Source organism: Melospiza melodia, chromosome 27 (genome assembly GCF_035770615.1).
Source record: "Melospiza melodia melodia isolate bMelMel2 chromosome 27, bMelMel2.pri, whole genome shotgun sequence".
Lineage (NCBI taxonomy): Eukaryota > Metazoa > Chordata > Aves > Passeriformes > Passerellidae > Melospiza > Melospiza melodia.
Genome location: NC_086220.1, coordinates 10,189,217 through 10,199,836, shown reverse-complemented (window position 1 = coordinate 10,199,836; position 10,620 = coordinate 10,189,217). Strand labels below are relative to the sequence as shown.

At 47.2% G+C, this 10,620-nt stretch overlaps 1 long non-coding RNA gene across 1 annotated transcript; it reads left to right on the top strand.

The window, feature by feature from the left end:
- Positions 1 to 305: 305 nt before the first annotated feature.
- On the top strand, positions 306 to 9,211 carry LOC134430109 (uncharacterized). Its single transcript, XR_010030736.1, has 3 exons — positions 306 to 532; positions 6,547 to 6,703; positions 8,914 to 9,211. It is a non-coding gene; the product is annotated as an uncharacterized LOC134430109 (long non-coding RNA).
- The last annotated feature ends 1,409 nt before the right edge of the window (positions 9,212 to 10,620 follow it).

Below are 10,620 nucleotides of genomic sequence, written 5' to 3'. Positions count from 1 at the left end.
GCCAGGGGACAGGGGGAAGTGATCCCCCAAAAAGAGCCCCTTTCCCCCCGAGTTCTTGGGGATGGGGGCGATCTCTGGATCCGGAGGCCTGGGAGCGGGCTGAGGTGGTGCGGGGGAGGGGAGGCCGGGCTGGTAAATGCAAAACGCTGGTACAGAAGCGTTTTAGCACAATCGGGCTGGAAAGCTCCGACTGCAACGGGCTGAGAACAAAAAAAAAAAAAAAAAAGAAAAAAAAAAAAAAAAAAAAAAGGAAAACGTGAAAAGGCTCCTTTGCTGCCCTCTGCCTGCCGAGGCTGCGGGGGAGCCCGGCCGCCTCCGAGGCTGGCGAAGGGCTGACATTGCCGGAGTGAAAAAACGGAGGAATCCGGGCCAATTCGCGCACCTGTGGTGCTTCCACGGAATCACTTAGGTTGGAAAAGACCTCCGAGATCACCGAGTCCAACTCTTCCTGGCTCTGGATGCACTGAGTTATCCTTTTTCCCACGTGTGGACGTACTCCTGTTCTCCTCACTTCTAGACAACTTAAGTAGAGGTAAAACTCCTTCCCGTTAGACTAGGCTGAAGAATATCTTCAAGCCCAAGAGGGTTTTGGGGTCTGCAGTTCAATACTTGAATTATTTAATGAAACAACAGTTCAAATGCCTAACACATGTAAGCCACAGAAAAGAAAAAAAAAGAAAAAAAGTGGAAAAAACAGGAGAGTAGAGCGAGTGTGCTGATAAATGCCTGTGATACACAAACACGGGCAGTAAATACCGTGTGGTTCATTAGATATGGGCTGGGGTGATCCTGCCCTGCAGTTAAAGGCCTCTCACTTCCTCTGCCTTCTCCAGATCGGTGCCTTGTACCAGCTCTTGTCCAGCTCTGCTGGTTTCCAGTTTGCCACCCTTTAAATGTGGAGCTGTTGATCCTTTCTGGTGTTACAATGCAACTCTTTGATGCCCAAAGCCCCTACCTCTACTGAATCTACAAGTTTCGTGGATGCTGGGACTACACAGGAAAGGCAGGCAACATGTAATGAAATTATGTGGAAGAGAAAGGTCCATTAGAACACGGAGATACCCGTAAATCCTGTTAGCAGCCAAGTATTTCCATAGAAATTTCCTGATTTTAGATGCCCAGCACCTGTCCTATCCATTTCCTTAACACCATTCCTAAATCCCTATGTGGCTTCATTTACAAACCTAAACCCCAAATGTAAATTGAGGGGGGAGCATCTCTTTGAACTCCTGTCTCCTTGGGTTTTAGCTCTAAATTCCGTAGTTCAGGGTCTACTGGAAAGGGCAGCCTCCAGCTCTTGGACCAAGAATCATCTCTTGGCATTAGACTCCTCCAGCACCGCTCAGTTAAAGATGAGCTGTGTTAAAATCTTTTAGTTATGTGCTCTTTGTTGAACTTTTATTCCTTTGCTCTTTGTACCCCAGTCAGTGCAGAACAGCTTGTAAATACATAGATTTATTCTGTCAGCCTCACACTGCTTCCCTTAAATATCAAAATATTAAAACACAAAAGCTCCCCGATTACTCATCAGCAGATCAGTGACTTTACACACAGGCAGCTTTCTCAGGAGTAAATTAAAACAACTCCTTCAAAAAATTTGAGCTGAGGTGGATTGTTTCCAGATTCCCAGAAACTGTGAGGGACAATGTGCTCAACACCAGGATCCTCAGAGCGGCTGCAAAAGGTAAAGATACATCTTGGGTCCTGCAATTAAGTCCAAATTAATTATTCTGGATTCATTTTGTTCAGTTAATGATGTTAATTGCCTGCCTGGCATACTGTTTAGAATTTGGAGCCATTTAATGACTGCTACATAAAGATTTTGCAGTTGGGAGTGATTTTTTGATAACAGATCCAATACAAATCCCTGTCCGGCCTCCCAGTTGTGTTGGCTCCCCAGTGCCAGGTGGAAGGGCAGTGCTGCTTGGTTTGTAGTTGTGCTTTAAGTGATTACTAGATCCAGGGCAGTATTTATACCTGCCTTTTTAACATTCTGGCTGACAACATTTGGTATTTTTAAAGTTATTCAAGTAACTCAATCCTAAGCAGACATTCTACTGAATCCAGAAGAGTAGAATCCAGTAAAAAGGTGTTAGTTTTATGAAGCTGAGCACATTTTAACCAGGAAAAGCTGTGTTTATGGGCCCAGAGTACTTGGGACTCGCTGCATTTGAAGCAGTGTCACTGAAATATCACTGAAAGGCAGTGCAGGAGACCCTGCTTTTCGGCTTCCCAGCCTTCTGCCAGGTCTCTGGCAGAGCATGAGGGAAGTTTACAGGAGTTTCCTAAATGGGAAGGGAAGGGAAAATAATTTAAACAGTATAGTTGTGAATCAGAGGCAGAGGAAACGTAGTTATGTGGAGGGAATCCCTCTGTTAAGGAGAGAATCCCTCCTGTGCCTCTGTGCTCAAGTGGAAGCCCCAGCAACACTGCTGCCCAGTCACAGCTCCCACACAGTGAGCTGGAGATTCCAGGGAGATTATCCAGCCAAAGCAAACATGCTGGAGGAGTCAGGCAGGTGCTTTTGGAGGAGGAGGGTGTTTCAAACACACTCCTCAGCCCTCCACATGACCTGTATGGCATCCGGCAAGGCTGAGTTAGTCCTAAGGCCAAAGGAGTAAAATGCAGGTAAAAGATAGAGGTGTCTCCTCTCCATGGCTGCCACAGAGCGAGAGCACAAGACAGCAATGAAATTTCCAAGGCATTGTGCTCATTTTTCATCAAACGCCCATTAGTAAAATTGTTTTCTTTGCTTTTGACAAATCAGTTCAAGCCCACACACATCCTGCAGGATACATTACACTGGGGGCTTGAGCCTCTTTCATTTCCCAAACAGCTCTGTCACCCTGTTAGTGATCGTCTACCAAAGCACTCCATTGCACATCCCTCATGACACAATAATTCCTAATATTTATACCCTTTTTAATGAATGGAAGATGCATTGATGTAGAAGCCAGATACAGCATAAATATCAACAGAAGTGGCTGAACTTGATTCACATTTTCTGGTGCTGTGCCCTCTTACAAATCTTTTTGCTGTTCTCCTGGCCTCAACAGATTTAGAATGGTATTTCAAAGACCACTGATGACACCATTCAGTAGCTGGCAAGACAAAGAATTCATGGATGGAGTTAATAAGGGAGATAAAAGCAGTCTGTGCCCCAAACCCAACATTTTCACAGTGCACGTGGGCTGGTTGTGTGAGCCAGATGCAGAGAGCTCCAGGGATGCTACGCCGCAATCCTACAACCCTAATTCTTGCGCATTTAAGGCTGTATCTGATTAGGCATTTCTGTATTTTCTGAGTATGTAATTATCTAGCACAGTACGTGCGAGTCATGGAGTAAACCCAGTTGGGAGTGGAGCACTGGGAAGGGGAGAAAAGGTCTGTACGTGGGTGGGTGGGTTTGTCCCTGTCGGTGATTGCAGCAGCCTGGGAATACAGTGTGGAAAAAAGCCTTTCCTGGAAAGAAACTGAGGTGAAATCCCCTCACTGTGCTGCGAGCAGTTATCACTTCCCTGTAGACCACGAATGAGGTGATAACTAGATCCCAGGTCCTTGTAGGATCCTCATTAGGAAGAAATTCCTTACTCAGAAGGTGGTGAGGCCCTGGCACAGAGTGCCCAGAGCAGCTGTGGCTGCCCCTGGATCCCTGGAAGTGTCCAAGGCCAGGCTGGTCGGGGCTTGGAGCAGCCTGGGACAGTGGAAGGTGTCCCTGCCATGGCAGGGGGTGGGATGGGATGGGCTTTAAGGTCCCTTCCCACCCAAAGCACTCTGTGGTTCTGGTGGTCTGTGATCCAGAGCACACCCTTGGGTACCGTCCCAAGCAGGTGACAGTTGAAGAAACAGAAGTTTCAGGCTTCTCAGAGTTGAAGAATTAAGGAAATCCAAGTGTCCTTGCTGTAAATGCAAGGTAAATTATTCATATTCTCTCTCTCCCCCCTCTTTCCTCCCTCTAGTTCAGTTTTTCTTTTCATGCTTTAATCGTTTTGACACCAAGCTGTACAAAAGTAATTTAAAATTAACGTGACTGACACTTGGTAGATAGCAGGACCCAGTGCAGGGCTCCACCTTCTACTGGGAACTGCGGAGAGGGCCTCTGGATTGGCTGCAGGACCTGAGGCAGCTGATGGGGACTAAGGAAAAACATGGCAAACAATTAATTTGCTAATTTAGTTTTCTGTTTAATTTGAGACCAGAAAATTGTCAGGCACTCATCAGCCCACAAGCAAGGCTGAGTGGACTCAGGGCAGTGCTGAGCTATTGGCAGCAAGGAGGGGATGTGTTTGATTAGCCAGCAAAGCAATTTCTTCTGTGGTACCGATGGCATTTCACAGCGTGTTTGAGCTCTGAGGTTCTATGGTGTGGCTTTTGTGTCACCTCTCCCCAGCTCGGTGCATTTTGCACATCTGACTCTGGGAAGGAGGTGATGTGGACATGTGTGCTGCAGGACAGCTGGGAAAAGTTGTCACCTCAAACACAGAACGTGCCATAGCCTGTCACTAACCCGGTACTGCCACACGGTGCCTCGGTCAGCCGGGATGCTGACAGGGATAACTGCGCACCGTGAGCATAATGGACCTGGATCGGGACTAATGTCCTTTGATGGGGAAAGAAATGCTCTAATTTGATTTCCTCCCTTCAGCTGCCGAGTGTGTAATTTCAGATCTGTGCAGAGCAGGCCCTTTACGCTTGGGTTTGAGCCTTTTTTTGATTGATTAAATTGAATTGTATCTATTTATTTCACGCATCCAATTCAGGATTTCACTAGTGGGTCGTCAGAGCGAGAACGTGCACATTTATCGGGAGTGAGAACTCACCACAGCCCGCAATTTCCTCTGATGCCTTTGCCGGGATTTGGTGCTGTGGGGGCGAGTGGGTGTGCGAGGAGCTGGGAACGTGTGAAATCGAGGAGCTGGTTGCCAGCAGAGGGAGCGTGGGGCAGGGCCGGGTTCAGCGGAGAGTCAGGAGGCTGGAAACGGGACCGGCTCCCCAGGAAACATCGCACAGCTCTCTGATAAAATATCCCGAGACTGTTGGAAGATAGCACGATTTGTTTCCTTAATCCAAATGAACCGAGAGATGGGATCTCGTTTGCAAATCTGGGACCTTCTTGGCCTCCCTAATTCACAGATTCGCTCTTCCCGGCTAAGTGATGCTCCCGGGAAGCCCAAGTCACTAGATGGTACTGTTGCTGTTCAATATTGACGCCTCCGCGGGCCAGCTCCTTGGGAAACTCGCGTTTCTGTCGGGAGGGAGGGACGGCTGTGTAATTTGTGAGGGAGACGTGAGCGAGGAGCCGAGAAGTAGGTCAGAGCTGCTTCCTGGGATTGGGCTGTGGGAGGGGGAGCGGAGGGGTGGCAGAGATTTTGTCAGGGCTGGTTTGCTTTGAGGTTTGCTGCCCAGAGGGGCACAGGGTCAGGCCCTCACGTAAACTCTGGAAAAGCTGGGTTTTGGTCAGCCTCACTCGTGGTTAAGCCCCAGCAGAAGGATGAGCCTGGGGAAGTTTTGTCGCTCTCTGACCTCAGGGCACACCGAGTCACCTCCTGGCAGGAGGCAACACAGCAAATCATAGAATCCTAGAAAGGCTGATTTGGCTTGGAAGGAACTAAAGCTCATCTTGTTCTACTCCCTGCCATGGGCAGAGACACCTTCCACCGTCCCAGGTTGCTTTAAGCCCTGTCCACCCTGGCCTTGGACAATTCCACGGATCTCCAGCTCTCCCCTAAAAGCCAACCCACAGCGAGGGACTGGTCGCACAAATTCCTGGAGCACTCTGAAATCCCCCCAAGCTTTCCAATGACATCATTGCCAGGTCCCATCCCCGTTAGGAGGTCAGCAAGCTCTCCCTGGCCAGGGTAACAAACAGGTTATTGTGCTCTGTGCTGCAAACAAGCCCCGGCCCTCCTGGCTCCAGCCCCAGCGGAGAGCAGAGGAGCTGCTGCCTGCCCGGCCTGCGCTCGGGTTTCTGTTAGAGGAGAAAGTCAGGCCAATTAAATCAGGCAGCATTGAATCTCTAATTGACATAAATGAGACAGACAGACAGCTGGGAAGACTGGGAGGAGGGGAGGGGAAGGGGAGCAGGTGCCCTGGATGAGAAAGAGATGGAAATACACCCTAATAGTACCACAGCTTTCCTTATTCTGTGTGTTTACATTAGCCAGCAACATCATGGAAAGTGTCTGAGCCCCTGCTGGAGAGAAATTAGTAAAATAAACACAAGTTGCAACCATTATGGAGTTGATTAGAATGTTCCTAAAAATCTCCAAACAAACCCAAAGGAAAAAATCACCCTCAAAAAGACGTTTGAATTTGTGTAGTTAAATTAAGAAATTGGGTTTTTCCCATGCAGTTTGAACATGAAGCCTTGCAGCTGAACAATTACAAAATCATTTAAAATCATATTTGTTTAATTTTCCACATCTGAGCAGTGCTTACCCAGGTATTTCCCCCTCTCTTTTGACCAGGGAGTGCACTTTTGTCTTTAACAGACCTTTTAAGCACTAATATATACAGAAATAAGTTATTTAAATTCATACATTTCAGAAGGATGAGGCACAAAGAGGAGGAACTCGCCCAGGTCCCACCCGGCACTGCAGAAGGAACCAGAATTACCAGCCCTCGCTCTGCCTCGCCCAGGGTGTGCCCTGATGGAAACAAACTGTCCGACATTTTCTCCAAACACACTTCTGCTGCTGCACAGGTGAGAAGCGAAGGTGGGAAAGCATTCCCAAGTGGATGCAGGTAACAAGGAGGGGGGGAATACAGTTTTGTGCTGCTGGTGAATCCTCCAGTAGCACGACAGAACAGCAATTTGCAATAATGTCTTACAAACCAACCCATATCTTAGTTTTAAAATAATCAAGATTTGCACATTGTGGTGTAAAAACCAGAAATGTTTTTCATTTACATTTCCAGAAACTTTTGAGATCTCTTTCCGAATATTTCAACACATTCTCCTTCCCCATTTTCCCAGCTGGGATAATTTTTTGCCAGCACAGGCAATTCTTCTCGGTATCCATGGGAATTGCCTCCATAATTAGACGTGCACCCAGTGCACAGATCAGAGCGCTCCAACCCAGCAGCTGGAACTAGGAGGCAGGTCTGATTAAATCTGCTCTGCCACAAGGAGAAAAGCCAGCTTTAATGAAACATCACAGGACTCCCTACCCTGTCTTTAAACAGGGCAGGAAAAGGGACTCCGGGATTACTTTGAGAGTGACTGCTTGTGGTGTGCTCACAATTCACAGAGCAGAAAGTGAGCACTGAGTGATCCAGGGCCTTGAAACTGGGGATCTGTCTCATTAAAAAGGGGCTGATTGCCAGCAGCTTATTAAAGGGGCTCACAGTCTGCCTTCAGAACGGCGGTGAAGGTTGGAGGGGTCAGCAGGTGCAGATGGAGGTTTTCTCCTTGATAGTTTCTTCTAAAGCCAGTAAGATCAGGGTCTGCTTGTAGAGGAACAGCTTCTCTGGGTTCCCTGCCCTGCCCATCAGTGATTGATTGTGTGGATCCACCAAAAGACACAGAGCCACCCAAAGCTCTTTTTTTATTGAATCCCACAAGGATTTGGATGGGAAGGACCTTAAAGCCCACTCAGTCCCACCTCCTGCCATGGGCAGGGACACCTGCCACCATCCCAGGCTGATCCAAACCCTGTCCAACCTGGCCGTGGACACCTCCAGGGATGGGGCAGCCACATCTGCTCTGGACAATTTTCATGGAAAGTAAATGATTTCTATTCCTGCACACCCAATTCTGCAGGTACAATGTGCTCTTCAGGAGAGGGAGCTGGTGAAAGAGGCAGATGGTCGGATAGAAATTATTAATCCCATACACAAGTTCTTTATCTTTAGTTGCTGCCTCCATTTGGTGTCACAAACCCCACGACTCCTGGGGGCTTCCCCTTTTAAGAAACAGAGCTGGGAGTTGGGGTGGAGCAGACGTTAAAATTCCAAGTGGTTTGGTGGGTGGGAAAAAAGCGACTTTTAACAAATACGCCAGGGCTGGGGGATCAAACAGGGCTCTGGTCTAGACAGAACCACACTCCCCGCCTGCCTCAGAAGTTCATAGCACACCAGCTGACAGAATTTAGCATCTCGTTTCCCTAACATGATTAAAATGCAGCTCCGTGTCCTGGGGTACTGACAGCCCCTCAGATCTCTCTGCATTCCAAGCCACGTTTCCATTTCCACTGCTGGAGTCGCTCCCTTTGGAAACGTGGCCCTGTGGACGAGCGGCGCTCGCGGATCCCAGCAATGCAGCTTGCTTTAGCTGGGGTTTGAACTCAGCCCTTCCTGTAATTCTATGATTTGAATATCATTTTTACAGCCCTTGCAAGTAGCAGATGAATGAGAGATTCCTGGCTTTGAGTCAAAAGCTGTGGTAATTAAATGTTTATAAAACACTTTAAGCATGCGAAGTGCTGTTGTAGACAAGGAACCAACAGATCTGGCAGATTGGAGCCGGATTTTAAGGCATACCAGCAAACAGAGCCCATTTCCCCGACTAAATCTCTCTTTTCGAGCTGCTAGCAGAGGGTTATGGAGGCCATCACCAGGTTCCTTTTATTATAACCAGAGTAAGTGAAATCGGAATCACTTTCTTTCATATGAATATGTGTAATTCAGAAGTTTTCCCCTCTGTAAGAACTCGCCAAGCAAAGGGTCAGCTTGCTGTTCAGCTCAGGAAGGAACTACCCCGTGGGAAGCAGAATTGCTGCTACTTCTGATCTCTCACATAAAACTGGAGAGCTTCCACCTGTTACAGGTTTCTAACACCATCTGCTGTTTAAAAGGAAGATGGCATTGGAGCTCAGCAGCACTGAGAGCTTGTTTGATGAACCAGGCACGACACCAGCAAATCTGGAATGTTTCTGTAATTGCCACAATTATTTTTTTTTTTCTTATTTCAAGCCCTGAACATATTTTGACTTGATCTTCATTATGAAGTGAATTATTTCTTTGCTAGAGGAAGAAGAATCCCAGTGAGCAGCAGCCGAATGTCAGGTCCACAACACTTCAGTTTTCATTCCCAGCCATGAGGCTGTCGTTTCAGCACCAACACAAATTTCAAGCAGTGTCACTCTCTCCAAAGCTTGGCCCGAAGAACTGACTTAAAAATGTTTTCATAAGAGAGAACCATGGTCGCCCTGGGATATGAGGAGCTCAAAGCAAATAATTCTTCCCATTAAAAATAAAAATATTGACCTTTTTCTGGCTCACACTGCTGCCTGTGGGACAGAATAAACACTCTAACCAAGGATTCTTCTGCTGCTTCCTAATTGAAAGAGATACAAACTTTTGTCCCAGGAAAAACAACAGAACCCAGGAGCTCATTACACGTTTAAATTGAAAGGCTCACAACTACTGCTCTTAGTTTTGTTTGCAGATATTTATAATAACAATTTTTTCTAAAACAAAAAGACTTTTCTCCAAAGGGGTTCTTGGCCATTCACCTTGAGACAAGCAGGGGTTTAGATAAAAACCACCCAAAACCTCAAAATCTAACACCAATCAGAGGTTGCAGCACTGGGATTCTTCTCCAGTGTGATCCCATCAGCCCAGTTACAGCATCACCCCCACCTCTCGCATTTCTCACCCCTCCACACATCATTTAAAGTCAGTGGCTCCTTTTGTGAGCAGCCGGCTCCTCACCCCGGCACTTTCCCTGCACTTCGACAAAAGAGACCTTTTACATGTCAATTTATTTTCAGACAAGCATATCTGAAAGGGAGTTTCCCTCCGGAGTCGAATTAGTATTAATGGCAGGTGTTCAGTGGCACACAAAGGGAGGGAGGCTGAGCCGAGGCACTAAGACAGCTTGATGTTTTAATAACCAGAGGCAAGGAATGGAGTGGCAGCGGACCTGCGGCTTCCCCGGCGTGAGTGAAGGTTTTATTCAGAGCCCCCATGTACTGCCGAAAGAAGACCTTGAAATATTTTAAATGTTTTCTTTGCCTTGAAAGAGGGATTAAATTGTTGAATATTCCATGAAAGCGCAGCATCCACCCCACATCCCGTGGAACTCACTCGCAGTCACCGAGTACTTCCGAAGCCTCCCGCGGCCTTGGGAAGCGGCCGTGGCCACCACGAGGAGGTGGTGGCACCCAGGAGGCCTCCAGCTGCACGGTTCACCATCCACCAGTGCCTAGAGATGCTGAAAAAAGAATTACATGGAGTAACTCAGAGGTGGGAATTGGAGAGGGATTTGCATTAAAGTGTAAAAGTTAAAACCACAGATCAGTTGCTCAGTGAAGTTTCACTATGAAAAAGAAAGAGAAGATGATTGCTGGGAAAGCTACTGGCCTTCAGTTTTAAACTGAATCTTGATGGGAATATTTCCCAGGCCAAAAGACATTCATTGATGCCCTGGTGAATTTGACAGAGGTCAGCAAGGGAAAGGCACAGCTACACATGGGAAAGAAGAGAAACATCTTCTCAGCTGGGTGAGCCCCTGCAACAGAAAAATGGCTGATTTATGCCCCAAAATAGGGAAATTTAACCTGTGTTATACAGAAACAGTATTATATAGAGCTGTTCAACATTATTTTCATGCTCCTTGACTGTGGATCAATATGTTTTTTTCTGCAGAGGTTATTTCCAGGTAGACTCAGCAGTTTG